Source organism: Hyla sarda, chromosome 1, assembly GCF_029499605.1.
Source record: "Hyla sarda isolate aHylSar1 chromosome 1, aHylSar1.hap1, whole genome shotgun sequence".
In the NCBI taxonomy this organism is placed as follows: domain Eukaryota; kingdom Metazoa; phylum Chordata; class Amphibia; order Anura; family Hylidae; genus Hyla; species Hyla sarda.
Genome location: NC_079189.1, coordinates 354,339,357 through 354,363,658, shown reverse-complemented (window position 1 = coordinate 354,363,658; position 24,302 = coordinate 354,339,357). Strand labels below are relative to the sequence as shown.

Genomic DNA, 24,302 nt, shown 5'->3' with positions numbered 1-24,302 from the left:
TGTATACTATGTTTACTACTGCTTGAACAGTGCAGTAAGGCTTGAAGGTTTTAGATTCTATGAAAATGGAGGGGGAGATAAGGGTGAGGATAGGATCTATCTATCTATCTATCTATCTATCTCATATCTATCTATCTATCACATATCTATTTCATATCTATCTGTCTCTCATATCTATCTCATATCTATCTATCTATCATCTATCTATCTATCTCATATCTATCTATCTCATATCTATCTCATATCTATCTATATATCCCATATCTGTCTATCTATCTATCTATCTATCTATCTATCTATCTCATATCTATCTATCAATCACATATCTATTTCATATCTATCTATCTCTCATATCTATCACATATCTATCTATCTCATATCTATCTATCTCATATCTATCTATCTATCTATCTATCTATCATCTATCTTTCTCATATCTATCTATCTCATATCTATCTATCTCATATCTATCTATCTATCTCATATCTATCTATCTATCTATCTATCTATCTATCTATCTATCATCTATCTAGAATAATACACAATGCAAAAAATACTGCAGCACTCCAGTAGATAGGTGAAAAAAACTTGTAGAAGTGATTAATTCCATCATGGTGCAATAGGCAACATTTCAGCTGCAGGCATGCAGCCTTTTTCAAGCTTTTTCGGCTTGAAAAAGGCTGCTTGCCTGTAGCTGAAACGTTGCCTATTGCACCATGATGGAATAAATCACTTCTACAAGTTTTTTTCACCTATCTACTGGAGTGCTGCAGTATTTTTTGCATTGTGTATTGTTCGGGGCCCTGTGACCTAGGACTCCTACTGAATTGCACCCACCTTCTACCTCCACCAACGGTGTGCTGCTACCTTCTGTATTTTCTATCTAGAATAGTAGCTACATCCGCAGCAATCCAATCCGTGAAAAAAATAGACTTTTATTCCATCAAACAAGTGAATGTGACAGCAACATTTCAACCAGGAGGTCAGTAAAAACAGTGTTTCACACATTTTAAATAAGGATATCAATTACATCTCCAGTTATTACAAACAGTACATCAAATCTCAAAAATGTATATTCACAATCCAAACAATGTATATGTGCAAATCCATATGTGAGTGCAACACCTGTGGATAACATATATCGCATCTATTAAGGCCAAATCTACAAATCAGGCAAAAACCACAATATAGGGCCTCATTTACTAAGCTGAAACCGACCAGTTTTTGTCGGGTTATTTTGGCGCAGAGTGTCTGAGACATGTCTGCGCCAGTCTTCACCAGTGTGTGCCTGGAAAATCCGACAAACCCGACATTGCACTGAGAAAATCCGAAAAAGAGTGCGTGGTCTGTCGCAAAGGGGGCGTGGTTGGAACAAAAGGGGTGTGGTTTCACAACCCGACCAATTTACTATTGAATTCACAGAAAATCTGCTGAATAAATGGCTGGAAATATCCACCTAGAAAAAGTTGGTCAGAAAACTTTCCCAACTCTTCCCAATAGTAAATAGAAAGGAATCCTGCAAGTCTGAAACAACATTTTCCACTAGTAAAAATCCGACACTCTTAGTAAATGAGGCCCATAGTCTTAGTCAGGTCCTGATAATTCCTCAGGACAGGTGCGCAAAGATGTTAAAACCAATTAAACACAATAGCCTACAGTTGCCATGGGAATTATCACTCATCTCCATTATGTAGCGTGAGTAATTCAAAACTGCGTGCCAGGATGCGTAATCACAGTCCGGATGTACGGGAGTGTATGAGTGTAGTGTTACTATGGTAGCGATGCGGCCGCATTGCATCACTTCCACACAGGCGCATTAGTAACCTAGCACCGACGGAACCTCACAGCGATCTTGCCGTCTATGTTGCCATAGAGATGACATAATATGAGGAGTATAGGAGTAAAATAACCACTCCAGTGATAGTGGCACTCCGTATTTAGATTAAGTGCAGCAGGTAAGTAAAAAATTAAAAAGAAATAAAATGAAATCCAAAATGAATTGAAAACAAATAAAAGCAAAATAAATGCATGGTAGGGTCAACTCTCTGGGGTCCTGTCACCAGTATCATCCATTCTGCCCTAACATGCATACAAGATTCAGTGTTTTTCGAGTACCGGAGTTCGGAACATTGAAGTGTCAAGCCCAGGCACCCCCGGAGCACGGAGCCAGGGGGGAATAGAAATATACTCCGGTACTAAAGCACCGTATCTTGTATGCATGTTGGGGTGAAATTGATGATACTGGTTACAGGACCTCAGAGAGTTGACCCCTACCATGCGTTTATTTTGTTTTTATTTGTTTTCAATTCATTTTGGATTTCATTTTATTTCAATTTCATTGTTTACTTAGCTGCTGCACTTAATCTAAATACGGAGTGCCACTATGATTGGAGTTGTTATTTTACTTCTATACTCCTCAGAGTATGCCATCTCTATGGCAACATAGACGCCGATATCGCTGTGAGGTTCCTTCTGCACTAGGTAACTAATGCGCTTGTGTGGAAGTGACAAGATGCGGCCACATCGCTACCATAGTAACACCCCACTCATATGCTCCCGTACATCCGGTATGTGATTACGCACGCTGGTGTGCATGTGCAGTTTGGAATTACACACGCTACTGTTTCCCATGATGGCGATGAATGATAACTCCTTTGGCAACTGTAGGTTATTGTTTTTAATTGCACCTGTCCTGAGGAATTATCAGGACCTGATTAACACTATATTGTGTTTTTTGCCAGATTCGGCCTTAATAGATGCGATGTATGTTATCCACAGCTGTTGCACTCACATATGGATTTGCACATATACATTGTTTGGATTGTGAATATTATTTTTTTGAGATTTGATGCACTGTTTGTAATAATTGGAGATGTAATTGATATCCTTATTCATAATGTGTGAAACACTGTACTGAGCTTGAGAAAGACCAGGAGAACTGGTTGAAACGTGACTGTTGCTATACTGCTATACTGTTTATACCTTTTATTGCAGTCTTTTCATATGTATGTTGATGTTAACTCACTATTGAACACCTGTGCAATATTTATATTATAGTGGTTTGAATTACCCTATATCTTAAATGTACTTTTTACACTGTATTCACACTAATTGGTTTGATTGATTTGTTTGTTCATTTGCATATAAATACTTTGTATGGTCACCATTTTGTTGCTTGACAAAGGCTGCATTGGCAGCAGAAACGTTGCTAACTTGTATTATCATGGAATAAACCACTGTTCATACACTTGAACCTTCCGTGTGCTGCGACATCCTTCCTACATGTCCAACTTGCCTTGACCGGGGCTCCACTCGCTGCTTGCACCGCTATCATACTACTGTGGGACGTGCTGCTCTACCTTCTCTTGTGCTGTATCTATCTATCTATTTATCTATCTCATATCTATCTATCTTTCTATTTATCACATATCTATCTATCTATCTATATTCCCAAAATACCAACAGAGCAGCACATCCAAAGGGGTAGATAAATAAGAGCGGTGCCAGCAGCGATATAGCCCGGTCCAGGCAGTCACACATCCAGGGTAGTAATCTGCAGCACTCCAAGGGTAGGTGCAAAAATAAAGTGCTTTATTCCATACTAATACAGAGCAACGTTTCAGCTGCCATGCAGCCTTTCTCAAGCATGCTTGAGAAAGGCTGCATGGCAGCTGAAACGTTGCTATGTATTAGTATGGAATAAAGCACTTTATATTTGCACCTACCCTTGGAGTGCTGCAGATTACTACCCTGGATATCTATCTATCTATATATCTATCTATCTATCACATTTCTATCTATCTATCAATCAATCAATCACATATCTATTTCATAAATATCTATCTATCTAATCAAAAAAAGGATAATTCTGCAGCACACAAAGTAAAGTGCAAAAGAATTGGTGGTTTATTCCATATTAAAGTGTTTATACAGCAAGCATGTGGCTTGCTGTGAAAACACTTTTTAATATGGAATAAACCACCAATTTTTTTGCACTTTACTTTGTGTGCTGCGGAATTATCCCTTTTTGATTGTATCAATGGTGAGCCTTTGACCACATCATCTCTACCATTTGGTGTGCTGTTCGTCTCCTCATTGCTATCTATCTATCTATCTATCTATCACATCTCTATCTATCTATCTTTCACATATCTATCTATCTATCTATCTATTTATCACATCTCTATCTATCTTTCACATACCTATCTATCTATATATCTATCTCCTATCTATCTAGCTATCTATCTCATATATATCAATCTATCTCATATCTATCTATCACATATCTATCTATTACATATCTATCTATTAAATATATATCTATTACATATCTATCTCATATCTATTTATTATCTATCTATTTTATATCTATCTCATATCTATCTATCTCGTATCTATCTATCTCATATCTATCTATCTATCACATATCTATCTATTACATATCTATCTATTAAATATATATCTATTACATATCTATCTCATATCTATTTATTATCTATCTATTTTATATCTATCTCATATCTATCTATCTCGTATCTATCTATCTCATATCTATCTATCTATCACATATCTATCTATTACATATCTATCTATTAAATATATATCTATTACATATCTATCTCATATCTATTTATTATCTATCTATTTCATATCTATCTCATATCTATCTATCTATCTATCTCATATCTATCAATCACATATCTATCTATCTACCAAGCGCAGGAGAACAGCACACCAGCAAACAAGTGAAACAATGGTGGGGTGCACACAGTTGCTTAGATCCTGGTCACAGATCCATCAAGCTTGATAATGGCTCACATTTTACACCTTATGGGAGTACTGTTGCCTCTTCATTTTCTATCTATCTATCTATCTATCTATCTTCTATATATCTATCTATCTATCTTTCTACATTTGACCAATATGCTTGTAGACTTTTTTGTATAAACTGTAAGGCTGGATTTATATATGTCCGGCATCCGGCATAAGTAAACTCAGCCTAAATCTCAACGCAACTGATGCCGCAACTAATGACAACTTGCATCAGTTTTCTTCCGTTGTGTAGCATCCGACGTCCATTGTTTCTGGACATCGGACAGGGGAACGCAGCCCTGTCCGGTGCCATTTGGCTTGCCCAACCATCTGACGTCAAAATTGAGATGCTGGATGATTGTGAACTGTCCCATTCAAATGAATGGGATCAATTCTAGCATCAGTTTCCCTCCGTTGCACGCCAGAGGGAAACCATCCTGGACGCCTGATATATGTGAACCCAGCCTAACTTATTTAAAGTCGTAACAAAGGCATTTTCTTTTATGTGCTCTCCACAGCAGTCTAAAAATAATGCAAATGTGATAAATGCAATATCTATATACAGTACAAAACATGTATAGTATCATATGTCAGCCACAAGGGTTCCAAAACATTTTAAACATGTCCTACCTTGTATCCTATGTCTGTGTGTGGTTTTCCAGTCCTGCAACCTATAAAATAATGAAAAGTACATATCAGCTATGCATGTGTCTAAGAAAAAGAAAAACACACAAACACACAAACTTCTTGGAATGGAATTGGTTGCTTAAATGTCTAGAGACAAGTAAGACATAGGAATTAAACTGCAGTACACTGTATACTACCATACTACTATTTTTATTATGTCACCAATATCTTTAACTCTTATACTAGTATATTCCATGTATGGAATCATTGTTCTATACTAAAACTATACTGTCACAAAAGTCTAGGTCACTCCTTTTGCTTATTAAAGTAGAAGTGGTATGAAACAATATTGAGCTCAATAAATTCTGTTAAACTATGTGTCCCATGATCCTCTGCAGTATGTGATAATGATATTGATTAGTTGTATCCTGTGTCTTTTCAGTGGCAGGATCCTGTGGCAGGATTAGTTAATATTTCTTAATACAGTCATCAAAAATCTAATTTTTGTATAAGTGTAAAGAGGAATTCTCAGGTTAATAAAGTGGGATCTATTAACCTAAACGGAAAGCGCAACAAACAGTGTCTCTTGCTTTAAAGTAAACCTGTCAGCCCGTTCACCCACACTAAACCTTATACACTGGGTTATAGTGCTGGTGAACAGGAGTCCAACAAGGGGACACTTATAGCGATGAGCGGCATAGGCCATATTCAAATTCGCTATATATCGCGAATATATGGACAAAGATTAGCATATTTGCTATGTTCGTTCTCTTATTTTTTTCATGCAAAAATTCGTAATGAAATTCAGTATTATCTTTCACCTAAAAGAAGGGAGGGATCAATTCATATATTCATCAAATTCATTTATTCTGGAATATGTGCATATTTGCATATATTCGCCCACCCCCCCCCCAAAAAAAACAAACAAAAACAAACTGATATTCAAAACATTCACAAAATCGCGAAGTGCCGATATATGCGGTAAAAATTAGCATTTCGAATATTCACCAGTCACTTACTTAAATATGTCCAGTAGCTCCTGAGATATGTCCCCCAGAAGATCCACTGCTGAATTCAGTGAATCGTGCAGTGGGGTGGGGCCTCTCAGGGGCAGGGCTTCATCTGCTTAATTTACCTATTCTTTGTCTGTGACTCCACATCCTAGTGAAGTGGAGTCAATAAGCCCCACCCCCTTGAAGCCTTACCCCCACTGCGCGATTCACTGAATTCAGCAGTGGATCATCTGAGGGACATATCTCAGGACCTACTCGACATATTTGAGTAAGTGACCCCTCATTGGACTCCTGTTCACCCACACTATAACCTAGTTTATAAGGTTTATTGTGGGTGAACAGGCTGACAGTTTTCCTTTAAATTATTCAGTGTATCTGTGCACAAGTGATGCTTCATTTTACTGTAGAGACAATGAGATTAAACCCTTGTTGTTGGTTTCCTTCAAAGATTACAGCTGATGGCTATGGGTCAAGGCAGCCAGGACACCTTGTGATCAGCTTGCTGTCAGTTTATACTGCTAATAACAAAAGAAAACTGCCTTAAAGGGGATTATATTACTATAAACACCTTTCTGCTATACACAGAATAGGGGATAAATGTCTGACCAATTTTGAGATCTTGGGTCTCCTGAACAGTACTCTGAAAGAAACAGTGCTCAGACTCAGACCCACCCCACTGCTCAATGTGTATGGGAACACTGATGGTGCTCAAATACAGTGCTCACCTATTTTCGGCACTCACATAGACAATGAGTAGAGCAGCAGTCAACTCTATGTAGTCTAGGGTGGTAGAACCCCTTAAGCTTCAATCACACCAGAATTGGAGTTCTGTTAAGGCAGCTCAGTTTGCAAAATCCATCAAAATTGCTGGACTTGAGTGGGGGGAAAAACTACTGTGGATCAGTCCGGCCCCTGGTGAAATTATTCAAAACAACAAGATGGTGCCCATTTAAGTCAATGAGATCCATCAATATCCATTTGTGTCCATTGCACAACGGACTGTTCAGCTCATTTTCTTCAGCCAGGAATGGACTGTGTGTCAGAGCTCCCCAATGGGGCCTTGATGCAGATGTGATCAGTCACAGGAATGTCTTTATCACTCCAAAATGATAGTAACAACCAGTTATACAAGATGGCATTGAGTTAGTAAAAAATGCATCTCTACTTTTCATCTTTATTTTCCTCTCTCTACTTTATGCTTCAGAGCCAGATTAATTATGTAATTTACACATATAATGAACTCTGTTATAGAGATTACATTTCTATTAACAATTATGGAGTAAACAATACAAGGATGCTATTCTATTCCATTAGATTTCCTTTTATACAGCTTTTCATGGCCTTAGGAATAAATGTGCTGTCCCCTTAAAACCGCTTGTTTCTTTTATTTTAAGGACACACGGGTGTTCCCTTTAATGTCAGCAATTCTACGGAGATTAGATGGCGGTTTGAAAATGAGTTTGAACATTAATCTTTTCCCACTTTATGAGATATTCTGGAAACCAATTATACAGTATGTAAAATGAGAATCCAAAACAGCTCTAATTAAATAGGTTTTTATATATTTATGGGTATATATTGCATTACATAAATGTATTCATGATATAATATGCAAATGTATCTGTATATTAGCTCCCAAGTTATTAAATTGTTAAGGCTATGTCACCTGATAGCTATTTTGGCCTGCTTATTGGACTTTCTTTGTAACTGGGGTCATATTTGTAGAACGTATTGTAAGACAAGGCCCTGAAGGACTGAAATCCTAGCATTGTGATGTGCTATAATATGCCCATGGTCCTAATTCATACATGGTTGTTAGTAAATATGAAGGTGAAAATGAATGGGAGTTGAGTGAGGGTTGTGTACGGCTCCTTTATAGAGTCTACATTTATCCGAAATGTTTCTTCTGCAAGGGGTAGAATTCTGGAAAAAGATTAGTTTCATGTCACATTTATTTAGAAATGGAAAGCTGCAGCCCTTTTCACATCAGTGGTATTGCATGCCCTTCATTCTCAGGATCTGTGGGGTCCTAGAGGTCTCACCTCCACTGATCATAAAGTGCTGGCAGTGGTATATCCTAGTGATGTGCCATCAATTTAGAATATGGCTGTAATGGAAATAATAATTGCTTCCCCCTTATTTAAAAGACTGTTGGTATGTCCTGAGGACTGTTTAGAGACATTTTATTGTAAGTTTGTTATTTTTAAGTATGTAAGGTGTTCCTTATGACACTTACATTTCTCCTCAGTAAGTCATATTTATTTATTTTTTTGTGCGCTGTATAATGTTGTTGTTGTATGTATTGTTGCAGTGCTATGATCAATTCCCATGTTAGTTGGATGTAATCCTGCAGGAGGTGTTGTCTGTCAGTGGTGGCTATTGCTTTTATTCTCGGCTTTTGTTCTGACATTGGATATTTTAACACCATATACATATACAGTTGGGCCTAGTGTTAAAAGCTAGTGTTTGTCTTTAGTTGCAGTGCAGTAAAGTACATAAGGAATAGTAAGACCTGCTAACTGTGAGAAAGTAGATCTGGGTCTTACCAGGAGGAGCTTACCAGTTGGCTGCGGAAGAGGCCAAGACCAGTGAGGTGTGGGTATTGAAAAATGCAAGTGATGTTAGTGTACATGTTTTTTTATATGCTCATACATTAGTGGTCAGCCATTTTGTGCACATCATGATCTAACTGATGATTTGGGATTTGGTGCATAGTCTTCTAAGGTGACTTGTGTTGACCCTAAAGCTGTGTTTGTGGGCCCCATACACTGCCTGAGTACTGAACAAGAATGGCATTGCAAACTACTATATTCTACAGTGCTATCATGCGCGCAACAGCAGGGATGGTGATTTCCATGGCTTTCAGCTTGCAGGAGGGGGCTTCACTGCCAGGAAGAGCCTGACACTGACATAAGTGTTACACTGACACAGACATAGTAGACATACCTCTCAAGTGACCATCTTAAAGGACATCTATAGTGCAAAATAACTTATCCCCTAAGTTATTGATCGCGGGGGGGTCCGAGCGCTGGGGCCCCCGCGATCTCTGGTGCGGGGCCGTGGCAATGTACAGAAAAGGGGGCGTTCCATCTCCTCATGATGCGGCTGACACGCCCCCTCCATGTAACCCATAGAGATACATGGAGGGGGCCTGTCTGCCGCAGCTTTATGCTGGGGACGAAACTTCACTTCCTGCAGACTGCCGCAGCCCTGTCCAGGAGATGCGGGGGGTGGGGGGGGGGGGTGGGGGGGGCAGCGTCCTTTGGATAGGGGATAAGTTATTTTGTGCTGGAGTACTCCTTTAACTCCTTTGAATTAATATAACCTTTTAACATTGCTCCAAAAGCAACCTGTCTGGTTCTAACTGTATATTAGACCCCCACCTTGCATATTATTTAATGTGATTCTGAAAATGTTTAAATTCAGATACATTGGATAACAATATTTAAAGTAAAAATACTTTAAAATGTATATAAAAATGCATGTACCAATCAAACTTTTATACAGTGAATCATTGAGCAGTCTTGAGGGAAACTATATATTGCAGTGTTTTTGCACTTGTATGTAGTGGAAAGAGGTCAGGCACTTGGAAAATCTATAGAACCCTGAGAGAAAAAGTAGGCTTGAGCTTATCTGATACGAAAACCTGCAAGGCCTGAGTAACATCATGAAAACTCAGTCAGTTGGGGGAAGTATAGGTCGGCACCCTGTCAAAATGGCGTGCTGACGTATACTGGTGCATACTGGCAGCAGTCCCAGTGTTGTTAGTTGGTTAATATGTTCTGGCAAAATTATTATGTGAATGAGCTCTATTAATAAGATAGTATGCAGCATGTTGGACTTAAGAACTACATGAAGATAAAAATTGCTTATTCACTTGAATCTGTATGTACATAACCACTGGACTGGCCTACATGCAGACTTTTTCGTTAAAAGTTGCTTGTACATAAGCGTTTTCAATTGCTAAGCTCACATAACATGTCAGTATAGCCCCAACATTAGTCCTCAGAGATATAATTGATGATTCACTGCAATCATTTACTTCAAGCACAACAAATGCACATTATGATACAATATGTTAATGCAACCACTGAAATGCTAAATCCTATGACACTGTGGAGCATACCTCCGAACAACTCTACGTTTTTATGCAAGACATCATTTGGAGCTAGAGCAGAAAATAATTGGCTCTGCAGAGAAAGTTGATAAGGAATAAAATGAGATGACTGCCAAAGCAAAACTCTGTCTGAAATGACACTGTCACCAAAGGTTTCTCTAACCTGATCTTCATTTTGGCTTATCATTTTCAGAAACTGTAAAATGGCTTTAGTGGTCTGAAAGCAAAGCCTGCGTTGCAAGGGATTGATTTGGTTGCCAAGTGAAAATGGCCTATATTAACCTGCCACAGATATCTAAATATGTTGATAGAAGTATGCTGTGGAGAAAATGGTCTTAGAAAATTGTCTGATCTCTTATTCGTAAGGCTCCTTTTCTCAGTAATGTGCCTGTTCAGGTTGCTGTTTATGCCTGTTGGGTACATAAGCTGGTCCAGTTGATTTCTATGCTCAATAAACAACTAAATACAAATCAAGAGACAATACCGAGCTGATTGCACTTTCACTCTGCAGCTAAGGAAACCCAAGCTGGAGAATAAAATCTTAAAGGGCAATTTAGCCTTCTTTTATATTACTTTGCATGACTTCCATTGTATAGAGCAAAAGAACTGGTACTACCAGCCACAACTTGACACCAGGATAATTTCTATCCATCCATATTGTATATCTAATGATGTGATGGACACTGATTGGCCATCACATTAAAACCACCTGCCTAATACTGTATACTACTTGACTGTGCAGCTCCGTAGGCAGCAATCTGAGATACATTGTGTGACACAGAATTCGCTAGAAAAATTTGGCTCAGAAATTCAGCAAAATTTACTGAACATTGTGTTAAATGGGGATTCCGATGCAGAAATTCTGCATTGCAGGTTCTGCAAAAACATTGAACCTGTCAACTAAATGGGACTCTGAATTCCGGGCAGAATCTGTGTGTTGAGTGCACAGAAATTTCTCATCAATTTTGCATAAATTCCCGTGCATAGTTTGAAAAACTGAAAAAATCTGCAGCCAGCTTTGCAGGACAGAATTATAGCGGAATCACAGAAATTCCGCCATGTGAACATAGCCTTCCTCTGTCCGGCTCTAGTAGCAGAGCACAGATTAACCTGCATGGATAATTACAAGCAATCAGATGATTGCTTATGAAAGTCACTTTTGGGGACCCATCCTATTAAATAACAATTTTAATAATTTTCCCTTTTTTTAAATATAAAAGAGTAAAAAAAAAAAAATCATTGAATGCAAAAAGTTTTAAAGCATAACAAAAATTACAATATGGTATTGCAGTAATCTTACTGATCTACAAAGTAATTATAAAATATTGTTTTTTACAGTGAAAGGTGGAAGAAAATAAATCCCTCGGAAGATGATGAATTCTTTTTTTTTTATTTTAGACCACAAATAATTTGTTTTCTGTTTCACAGCACATGTTATGGTAAAATGCAGGATGTCTTTAAAACGTTTTAATTGGTCCCACGAAAAACAAGCCCTCATGTGGCTCTATATTAGATGGATAAGGAGCTACAAATATGGCAAAAATTGCTGGTGGGGAAAGGGGTTAAACCCTTTCAGAACTCAAGGTTTTTCTGTTTTTCCACTTTTATTTTTTCCCCCTCACCTTCTAAAAATCATAGCTTTCAGTTTTCCACCTACAGACCTACATAAGGGCTTGTTTTACGCGCTACCAATTTTGTATTGCAATGACATCAGTCATTTCCCCACAAAATCTATAGCAAAACCTAAAAAAATTTATTTGTGGGGCAAAAAAAAAAGAAAAACACATGCCATTTTGTAATTTTTAGAGGCTTCCGTTTTTACGCAGTACACTTTTCATGAAAATTACACCTTATCGTTATTCTGTAGTACCATACGTTACAAGGATACCCAATTTATGTAGGTTTTATTTTATTTAACAACTTAAAAAAATTATAACTACATGCATCAAAATTAAAAAATGTTAAAATTGTCATCTTCTGACCCCTATAACTTTTTTATTTTTCTGCATATCGGGCTATACGAGGGTTCATTTTTGCATCGTGGTCTTTAGTTTTTATCGGTACCATTTTTGTTTTGATGGGCCTTTTAAAAAAAACAATTTTAGGGTATGCAAAGTGACCAAAAATACGCAATTTTGGAATTTTTTTACGTATACACCATTTACCGTGTGGTTTAATTAACATTATATTTTTATAGTTTGGACATTTACGCATAATGAGATACCACAAACGTTTATTTTTATTATGTTTACATATTTTTTATATGAAATTTGGGAAAAGGGCGATGATTTAAAGGGGTACTCCAGTGGAAAACCTTTATTTTTTTAATCGACTGGTGCCAGAAAGTTAACCAGATTTGTAAATTACTTCCATTAAAAAGCTGTACCCTTCCAGTACTTATTAGCAGCTTTATGCTACAGAGGAAATTCTTTTCTTTTTGACTATCTTTTTTGTCTTGTCCACAGTGCTCAGTGTATCAGGAACTTTCCAGAACAGGAGAAAATCCCCATAGCAAACCTATGCTGCTCTGGACAGTTCCTGACACGGACAGAGGTGTCAGCAGAGAGCACTGTGGACAAGACAAAAAATAAATTCAAAAGGAAAATAATTTCTTCTGTAGCATACAGCTGCTAATAAGTACTGAAAGGATTAAGATTTTTAAATAGAAGTATTTACAAATCTGTTTAACTTTTTGGCACCAGTTCACTTAAAAAAAAAAGTTTTCAACCGGAGTACCCCTTTAAACTTTTAGTATGGAAGGGGTTAATTCACATTTATTAACTTTTTTTTTACACCATTTTTTTAGTCCCCATGGGGACTATGTTCAATGCTATGCCATAGTATTGAATTGATCAGTGTTATCTGCGCTTGATTGCTTCAGCCTGGTGAGCCAGGCTGGAGCATTGCAAAGGAGATCAGACGGGGAGGAGGCAGGTAAGGACCCTCCTGTCATCCTGTAAACTGATCGAGACACTGTGGTTTAACCGTGGTGATCCCTATCAGCCCAACTGAGCTGCCGGGAATGCTTTTTTTAAATTCATTTTAGACGTGGCGGTGATGTCCAGCATTAGAAACGAGTCCCATCCGTTGATGGGCCCAGACCCGGGTCCCAGCCTGTGACCCTGCATAATAGCAGGGGAGCGGGCGCAGGGCGTGCAGGTACACCCTCCATCCTTAAGAGGTTAATGCATGTGTTAAGAGCAGCTGCAGGAACAGACATTTCACTGTTATCTTGTTAAATCCACAGCTTGGAAACAGAAACAGTTAAAAGTGCTCAGCTATGTCCCTGCATTGTGAAAGCGCAGGCCTGCACGCTCTGTATTGACTGACATATTATTTTCCCTGTACCCCAATCTATTTTCTGCCTCGCTAAGCTTAGAAAACTCTGCATAAATTCTTTTTCCTATGCTTCTTTGTAATCCTATGTCTTTTCTTTTCATTTTTCTTGCTCACTCTACTGTTTTGTCTTAGAAACTCCTGATTTTACAGTCTCACTCACTCATGAAAGTTCAGTGATCGAACAGTCGATTAGAATGTTACTTCTGGGAGTTGTCCTAAATAATTGAGCCAGAGAAGAAGAGGGATGCACCTACACATGTGCATTTTATTACTGCAGGTCAGCTCAGACAAAATGTAGGAATGTTGTAGAATATGCATCATACCCTTTATATGCACAAATGTTTGTTTTTTTCTTACTATGAATGAAAAGGGTTTTGTAAAATCTAATTCTCTAGTTCTGTGATTAGAATCTGCACCAAAAATCTGTGACACAACTGAATGATGCCTAATATTTTCCAATTGGGCTTGGAGCATAATATTCTCAACTGCATTTGGCATCTCAGATCAATGTAAAGCACTAAACATTATAGCATGAGCCCTGCAGTGTTTCTAAGACTATGAATTAGGTATGTGTATATGATTCAGGCATGTGTATATGTTCATAGGGGTCATGTGGAAAAGACTTGTGGTAGGTGGCATGAGACAGAGACAGGCATATTGTATGGTGGGTTATGTGGTTGGTAATTTTTATGGCTTGGTGTGTGTGTTGGCACTTTGGATAGCAGTGCATGTGAATTGTACTTTGTATTAAAGATCACATGACTAGCATTGTACACTACTCAAAAAAATAAATAAAGGGAACACTAAGATAAGACATCCTAGATCTGAATGAATGAACTAATCGTATGAAATACTTTTGTCTTTACATAGTTGACTGTGCTGACAACAAAATCGCACAAAAAAAAATCTAATTTATCAACCCATGGAGGTCTGGATATGGAGTTACACTCAAAATCAAAGAGGAAAACCACACTACAGGCTGATCCAACTTTGATGTAATGTCCTTAAGACAAGTCAAAATGAGGCTCAGTAGTGTGTGTGGGCTCCATTTGCCCGTATGACCTCCCTACAACGCCTGGGCATGCTCCTGGACAGTCTGTGGTACAACGTGGCGTTGGTGGATGGAGCAAGACATGATGTCCCAGATGTGCTCAATTGGATTCAGGTCTGGGGAACGGGCTGGCCAGTCCATAGCATCAATGCCTTCTTCTTGCAGGAACTACTGACACCCTCCAGCCACATGAGGTCTAGCATTGTCTTGCATTAGAAGGAACCCGGGGTCAACCGCACCAGCATATGGTCTCACAAGAGGTCTGAGATCTCATCTTGGTACCTAATGGCAGTCAGGCTACCTCTGGAAAGCACATGGAGGGCTCTGCGGCCCCACAAAGAAATGCCACCCCACACGATTACTGACCCACCACCAAACCGGTCACGACTGTCACATGTGCTCAGTGTGAACCTGCTTTCATCTGTGTAGAGCACAGGGAGCCAGTGGTGAATTTGCCAAATTTGGTGATCTCTGGCAAATGCCAAACGTCCTGCAGGATGTTTGGCTGTAAGCACAACCTCCACCTGTGGAGGTCAGGCCCTCATACCACCCTCATGAAGTCTGTTTATGAACATTTGAGTGGACAAATGCACATTTTTGGCCTGCTGGAGGTCATTTTGCAGGGCTCTGGCAGTGCTCCTTCTTGCACAAAGGCAGAGGTAGCGGTCCTGCTGCTAGTTTGTTGCCCTCCTCCAGCCTCCTCCATGTCTCCTGATGTACTGGCCTGTCTCTTGGTAGTGCCTCCATGCTCTGGACACTACACTGACAGACACAGCAAACCTTCTTGCCACAACTGGCATTGATGTACCATTCTGGATGAGCTGCACTCCCTGAGCCACTTGTGTGGGTGGTAGACTCCATCTCATGCTAACACTAGAGTGAAAGCACCGCCAGCATTCAAAAGTGACCAAAACATCAGTCAGGAAGCATAGGAACTGGGAAGGGGTCTGTGGTCACTACCTGCAGAACCACTCCTTTATTGGGGGTTTCTTGCTAATTGCCTATAATTTCCACCTGTTGTCTGTTCCATTTGCACAACAGCATGTGAAATTGATTGCCAATCAGTGTTGCTTCCTGAGTGGAAAGTGTGATTTAACAGAAGTGTGATTGACTTGGAGTTACATTGTGTTGTTTAAGTGTTCCCTTTATTTTATTTTTTTGCAGTCTTTTTTAAACTCCTGAGTTACTGTACATGAGTCTATGTACATGTGCATTAACTTATTAGGTTGTAGTTACATACAGCGACACAGTGAACTATAGTGTGGATTTTTTTGACATGTCAAATCTTTCTGACTTGTTGCTTCTTTGGCATCCAATAACGTGGGTATAGATTGGACACAATAAAGGGGGTTAATCTTCATACAATACCACAACCAAAGCTGCAGCATTGAAAGTAAAAATCTTCTGCAGGAATCCAAGGGTTTATCTTGGATTTATTCAGCAGATTCCACAATAGATTTTTTCCCTTTTTTCAGCTCATTTTGGTCAATATTTTACCTAACCTATGAGTGGATTCAAAACACAGAAAAAGCTGCAACTGCTGACCTGAATGCATTTCAAATATTAACAAACTTCGAACAATCACTGCATTTAAAAATACCTACTATTCTCATTTCACGCAGAGCCGGCAGTGCACATTTAACTTATGACTGGGTAAAGGGCCCAACCTATATACTAAATTTACCTATACGAAAGCTAAAGTGTATAATTTTGGCCTCTGTCTGTGCAGAGTTTGTTAGATAAAACAGTGCAGACCTAATTCAGATAGATTCAGTAAAAAAAATCTGGAAGTCATCCAATGTATATAGAAACATAGAAACATAGAATGTGTAGGCAGATAAGAACCATTTGGCCCATCTAGTCTGCCCAATAATCTGAATCCTATCAATAGTCCCTGGCCCTATCTTATATGAAGGATAGCCTTATGCTTATCCCATGCATGTTTAAACTCCTTCACTGTATTTGCAGCGACCACTTCTGAAGGAAGGCTATTCCATACATCCACTACTCTCTCAGTAAAATAATACTTCCTAATATTACTTTTAAACCTTTGCCCCTCTAATTTAAAACTATGTCCTCTTGTGGTAGTTTTTCTTCTTTTAAATATGCTCTCCTCCTTTATTGTGTTGATTCCCTTTATGTAGTTAAAAGTCTCTATCATATCCCCTCTGTCTCTTCTTTCTTCCAAGCTATACATGTTAAGGTCCTTTAACCTTTCCTGGTAAGTTGTATCCGGCAATCCATGTACTAGTTTAGTAGCTCTTCTCTGAACTCTCTCTAGAGTATCTAGATCCTTCTGGAGATACGGCCTCCAGTGCTGCACACTATACTCCAAGTGAGGTCTCACCAGTGTTCTGTACAGCTGCCTAAACACTTCTCTCTTTCTACTGCTTATACCTCTCCCTATACATCCAAGCATTCTGCTAGCGTTTCCTGCTGCTCTATTACATTGTCTTCTTACCTTTAAGTCTTCTGAAATAATTACTCCTAAATCCCTTTCCTCAGATACTGAGGTCAGGACTGTGTCAAATATTCTATATTCTGCCTGAGGGTTTTTACACCCCAGGTGCATTATCTTGCACTTAGCCACATTAAATTTCAGTTGCCAGAGTTCTGACCATTCTTCTAATTTGCCTAAATCCTTTTCCATTTGGCGGATCCCTCCAGGAACATCAACCCTGTTACATATCTTTGTGTCATCAGCAAAAAGACACACCTTACCATAGAGACCTTCTGTAGTATCACTAATGAAGATATTAAAGGGTACCTCTCATCAAAAAATTTTTTGATATATTATAGATTAATGTATGCAGAATAACTTTACAATTGCATGTTATTAAAAAATATGCTTCTTTCTATTTAATTTTCCTCTTTGAAGAAATGACCACTAGGGGTCTACCTACCAGTCCTGGCAGCAAGCATTTCAGACTCATGCTGGAGTCCTAAACACTACGAGCTGCCAGTCTGCTTTGTTCACAGAGGAGAACACTCAGAGCTGCCAGACTGCTTTGTTCACAGCCTGTTTGGCTGTGAACAAAGCAGGCTGGCAGCTCTGAGTGTTTAGGACTCCAGCATGAGTCAGAAATGCTTGCTGACAGGACTGATCGGGAAAAATACAATAGAAAGAAGCATATTTTTCATTAACATGCTATTGCAAAGTTATTCAACATTCATTAATCTAAAATATATCAAAAGTTTATTTGATGAGAGGTACCCTTTAAACAATATTGGTCCCAGTACAGATCCCTGAGGTATCCCACTGGTGACAAGACCTTGCTCTGAATATTCTCCATTGACTACAGCCCTCTGTTGTCTGTTACTCAGCCACTGCCTAATCCACTCAATAATATTGGAGTCCAAGCTCAATGACTGTACTTTATTGATAAGTCTTCTATGTGGGACAGTGTCAAAAGCCTTACTAAAATCTAGATATGCGATGTCTACTGCCCCTCCACCATCTATTATTTTAGTCACCCAGTCAAAAAAATCTATAAGATTTGTTTGACAAGATCTCCCTGAAGTAAACCCATGTTGTTTTTCATCATGCAATCCATGGGATTTTAGATGTTTCACAATCCTATCCTTTAGTAGGGTTTCCATTAATTTCCCCACTATTGATGTCAGACTTACTGGCCTATAGTTGCTTGATTCCTCCCTACTAATTTCCAATCTTCTGGGACGACTCCTGTTACCATTGATTGGTTAAATAAATCTGTTAACGGTTTTGCTAGCTCACCACTAAGCTCTTTTAATAATTTTGGGTGTATCCCATCAGGCCCCTGTTATTTGTCTTCACTTTAGAAAGCAAACGTAGAACCTCTTCCTCTGTAAAGATACATGCATCAAAAATTTTTTAGTTTTCCTCTCTAATGGAGGTCCTTTTCCTTCTTATTCTTCTGTAAAAACTGAACAGAAGTATTCATTAAGGCAGTCATCTAGCCCCTTATTCTCTTCTACATACCTTCCTTCCTTTGTTTTTAATTTAGTTATTCCTTGTTTTAATTTCCTTTTTTCATTTATATATCTGAAGAATGTCTTATCCCCTTTTTTCACAGACTGAGCTAGTTTTTCTTCTGCCTGCACTTTAGAAGTTCTTATAACTTGCTTGGCCTCTTTCTGCCTAGTCATGTAGATTTCCCTATCTTCATTGCTCTGGGTTGTTTTATAATTACTAAATGCTAGTTTTTGTTTTTTATGATTTTGGCCACTTCTGCTGAGCACCACGGTGGTCTCTTCCTTTTTCTGCTTTTACTGACAATTCTAGTGCAATTTTCTGTTGCCTTCAATAAAGCGTCTTTTAAGTAGTCCCATTTCTCCCATTTCTATGTAGTCCCATATCTGTTTCACTGTTTTCGTTACAGTCCATTTCATTTTGTAAAAACTTGTTCAACCAAGCAATTGTGTATACTTAAAAAAAAGAATATGTTCCGATCTGTTTTTTTTTTTTTTTTTATTAACGTTTTTCCCTAAAAAAAAGTTAAATGGAAAAAAAAATGTGGTGTAAACGTAAGAGTAGGAGTGAATCAGGGAAGCCACTATCGAGGTACAGCTAATATGGTGGAAACATTATGCTTATAACATATCTATGTATAGCTTGAAGCTACTTATAAACTTGAAAGGGAAGAATTTAATGTTTACTTTTTATGAACATGGAATCCTACATGATTATGTCTTACATAGGACTTCAGACCTTATCAAATCATAGATTCCTCCATTCCATCTGCTCAATGTGTCTTTCTTAAGCCTTTTAGATAGAAAATACGTTTTTTTTTTGTGGTAGACAGAACCAATATCACCGATCCTAAAAAGCTTTTATCAATTAGAATGTAAAGCTAAACATTATAAGATCACTTTCCCCATAACAGTACAATTACAAAAGGATTGAGTTTATCAAATAACTCAAGCTGCTCGGAGAGCCTATCCATTAATTGGAGATGTGCCGTAATCTGAAAACAGGAAAGTAGATAAATTCATTTTATTAACAATTTTACTACATTACTATGGCGTATTTTAAGACTGCCTTTAATTTTCTGCATGTCTTTTCTTTCAGAATTAAAATAATTATCATTTTCATAGATGGTGTTTTATAGACTTTCATTTCCATAAACAGTCATCCCATTACAAAACATCTAATTAATTTACATTAACACTCTTCCTAGAACAATAATTTCTGAACGCATGGTAAATTAGTAAGCTAGCCTGTGGAGTTACTGGGGAGACAGTAGGAGACAGGACATAGATTAAAATGCAGTACAAGACAGATGGCTTATTTTACCCACCAACAAACTGTGGCCTTGTTTTGGAAAAGCAGACAAAATATTTCAAATTCTAGGTTATATCCATGTTCTTCATTATTCCATTGTATTACATTGTATTTAATAATTTGTGAGATATATATATATATATATATATATATATATATATATATATAGCATTGATACCCGAGCTGCTTGTATCTATTACTGCCAATATATTGTTAACATGTAGCTGGTAATCTTAAAGGATATGTGCAGCTTTGCAAGCATTTATTCGACTATAAATTCTTGGATTTGAGTAGTAACTGAATTTTGCATTTCCATAATACCTTAGTTAATCCTTATAAGAGAGGACACTTACACTGGCTTAACCTGAGCTGTGCTTTTGGTTTTGTGTGACAATACCAGACTGTGTTCTTAATATAATGTAATTACTTAAGGGCATTGCACATAATGTGATAACACCAGGACAATTTCCATGATTCATCAGATCCTGTGAACTTGGAAGGAGAGTTTGTAACTTTAGCAAAGTATCTCAAAATACTGCAGCAGAGCTACTCATGTTATATTCAGCTAGCTACTGTCATTTATTTGCAGTGCAAATGGGATAAAAATAGAATATAGCTATGCAAAGAATATATGTGTGGGTTCACAGAATATTTTTTGCATGTCTACCCTATGACAAATCAAGGCAAGTCTGTTCATGAAAATGCTCATCAACTTATTCTGCCAGATGAGAAAAAATCCATTGTGATATTAGATGTTTTCAGGGTTTAATCCCTGTAAAAAATGTTTTTATTGTATACACATGCTGAGCATGAGAGTCACCCTAGAGAACCCCTTTCTGCAAAAAAACATGCATATGAGGTTTGCATCCTGACGTAGGCGGTATGACATCATCCCACTGCTTACACCAAGACATAGACGTCATTAGACCAGACTGAGAGGCTCTGTATACATTTGATGCTTACCACAAAAGTGGGGCCCTAATAAGGGGAGGGGGTACTATGGAGGAGCTTCTATGGAGGAGGGAGGAAGGATTAACCTAGCTAATCTGAAGTGTGTGTTTGGGGGGATCTAACTAGCTGATATGGAGGGGTAGAGCTACAGCTGTTTTACCTGTATGGAGCATCTAATCTCCTCTTTTTTCAGCCCAACTGAGTTTTTTCTGTTGCTACACAAATCTGATTCTCACAATTGTGTGACAGAGTGCAATTTAGGGTTTAATCCCTGTAAAAAAAAAATTATTGTATACACATGCTGAGCATAAGAGTCACCCTAGAGAACCCCTTTCTGCAAAAAACAAACAAAAAACTTTTACCTGGACTCACAATCTGGCAAGGCCCTCCGGGGCCTACACACTAGCAAACACAATCCTGACTATAGTAACAGGATCTTGTGTGCACCTGCCATGGTGTGCATCTGGACATTCTGTGTACTTTTTCTGTTGTGGCAGATCTAAGATCTATAAGCTCTCCACCTCATTATTAGCTCTAGTGGCTTCATTTTGGCATAGGGCCTGCTGGGGTCTGGAAGATGCATATGAGGTTTGCATCCTGACGTAGGCGGTATGACATCATCCCACTGCTTACACCAAGACGTAGACGTCATTAGACCGGACTGAGAGGCTCTGTGTACATTTGATGCTTACCACAAAAGTGGGGCCCTAATAAGGGGAGGGGGTACTATGGAGGAGCTTCTATGGAGGAGGGAGGGAGGATTAACCTAGCTAATCTGAAGTGTGTGTTTGGGGGGGATCTAACTAGCTAATATGGAGGGGTAGAGCTACCTAGCTAATATGAAAGTGGAATTTACCTACTTAAAATGGAGAAAGGATCAAACTATCTATCTAGGTAATATGGAGGGGGCTTTCTTGCCTAGCTGATATTTAGGGAGCTTACCTAGCTAGCTGCTATGGGGTATGGGGAGGGAGCAACCTGCCTACAAAATATGAGGGGGGCTTACCTATCCATGTACTTCATATGGGGGGGGGGGAGCTATCTGCCTACTTAATATGGTCGACCTACCTATCTAATATAGAGGACTCTGTCAACTATTTGGGGGTGATTCTGCCTAAATATCTAATACTGGGGCCAAACCTACATACTTACCCAATGAAGTCAGTCTAACTACACCAAATTGGAGAGTGTACTTTCGTGTGTGCGATGATGGCAATGGAGAGCGACAATCCAGGGCAGCGTTGGCGGTCCAGAGCGGCGGGGACACCAGTGGATGTGATAACGGTGATGGAGAGTGACAATCCATGGCACGGAACCCTCAACATATGATGGATTTCAGTAACGATAGTTCACTTGGAACGAATTACCATCGTATGTTGAGGGATCACTGTAATTAGCACCTACCTAATTTTAGGGGATGTTAGTGCAAAGGGATCAATATTAAGAGGTGGGGCATGTCGGTTATCGTTTGCACATTTGTTGTGTGGCTCTATAAGGGAGGTATTATTAGTGTATGTGGGCACTATAACTGTGAGGGGCAAAGGGGCCATTGCTACAGTTTGGGGCACTATGGGTACAGTTTGTGTAGGTAAGGAATATATAGGGAGGATTCTGGAAATCCGAACATCCTAAGATATTTGGCTGGCAGATTCTGCAGAGACAAGTCATAGAAGTTGCCTGAGATGGATGGAAAATACAGGAAAAGGCAACAAGTCCAATCATAGAAGACGCCCACTGTGAATTACTGGATGTAACTGCACTGTAAACCCTATGGGGGACATTTATCATTGTTTCTTTGGTAAGCGAGGTCTGAAGGTCTGTGTGTGTGTGTGTGTTTGATGCATTTTTTTACTACTTTTTTTCCCCCCTAAATGTACTAACCCATATTTTGTGTTTTTTCCTTCTCTTTTGAGATCTGTGTATGCAGAGGACGACTTCGGATTCAGTGGATAACGTCGATGACCAACGTTTTTATTGTTTCATATTATTAAAATGGTTAATGAGGGCTTGTGGGGCAGTGTTTTTTTATTTACTTTACAGGTTTAGTAGTGGAAGCTGTCTTATAGACGGACTCCATTACTGAGCTGGGGCTTAGCGTTAGCCTCAAAAATAGCTGGTGTTAACACTCAATTATTACCCCAGTACCCACTGCCACAGGGGTACTGGGAAGAGCCATTACCAACAGGCCTGGAGTGTCAAAAGTGGCGCTCCTGGGTCTAGGTAGTAACAGGCTGGCTTTAGTTAGGCTGGGGAGGGCCTGTAACAATGGTCCTTGGCCACCCTGGTATCATCAGGCTGTTGCTGCTTGGTTGGTATCTGGCTGAGACTGAAAAGACGGGTAACCCCACATGTTTTTTGCATAAATAAGTTAATTATTAAAATTTTTTAAATATACCAACCAAACAGCAACAGTCTGACGTTAACAGGGTGGATGGCGACCATTGTTACTGGCCCTCCCCAGCCGGTTACTGCATAGGCCCAGGAGCACCAATTTTGATGCTCCAGGCCAGTTGGTACTAACTCTTCCCGGCACCCCTGGCAGTGGGTAATAATTGGGGGTAGCGCTAGCTGTTTTGGGGGCTAACGCCAAAGTCCGGCTTAGTAATGGACTCCGTCTATAATTCCGTTCTGGCCAGTTACCACTCTGCCCGGGAAATAGGAAATTACAGTGCTGCAGTTTCATGTTTCTGTCAACTGGTGGCTACGCTCCGCTCCCCGGCCACCTAACCGCATCTACAACCTGCACACTAGCTGTTGCAACTACAGCTCCCAACATGTCCTCACTGTAAGATCATGCTGGGATTTGTAGTCCTGCAATAGCTAGCGGGCGGGTGGTAGATGTGGGTGGGTGGCTGGAAAGCAGAGCTTTACAGAAAGTAGCTCAAAAGTCGCAGTTAGCATACTTTTGTAAGCAAAAAAAACTCCCTCTAAATCCCTTGATCAATCTCCCCCTATATGGTCTGCAGAGTCCGTGAAGAGCTGATACCTACCACTATAGTGACATTGCATGGGGTGAAAAGTGAGGGTTTGTCTTACTTCAAATGTGTGATTATGTGTTTATATGTTCCCCCTATTTTCTGTCTTGTGTAAATGATGTGAAAGTGGGAAAGCTGTGAACAAATACTGCAA

At 39.0% G+C, this 24,302-nt stretch overlaps 1 protein-coding gene across 41 annotated transcripts in view; it reads right to left on the bottom strand.

Moving 5' to 3' along the window:
* The window catches only part of PTPRD (protein tyrosine phosphatase receptor type D), a 1,959,121-nt gene that overhangs the window by 603,523 nt on the left and 1,331,296 nt on the right, over positions 1–24,302 (bottom strand). For all 41 annotated transcript variants that reach the window (XM_056521458.1, XM_056521449.1, XM_056521479.1 and 38 more), the window contains one exon: positions 5,443–5,483. The gene's annotated coding sequence lies outside the window, so the exon portion shown is untranslated. The remainder of the gene's footprint in view (positions 1–5,442; positions 5,484–24,302) is intronic.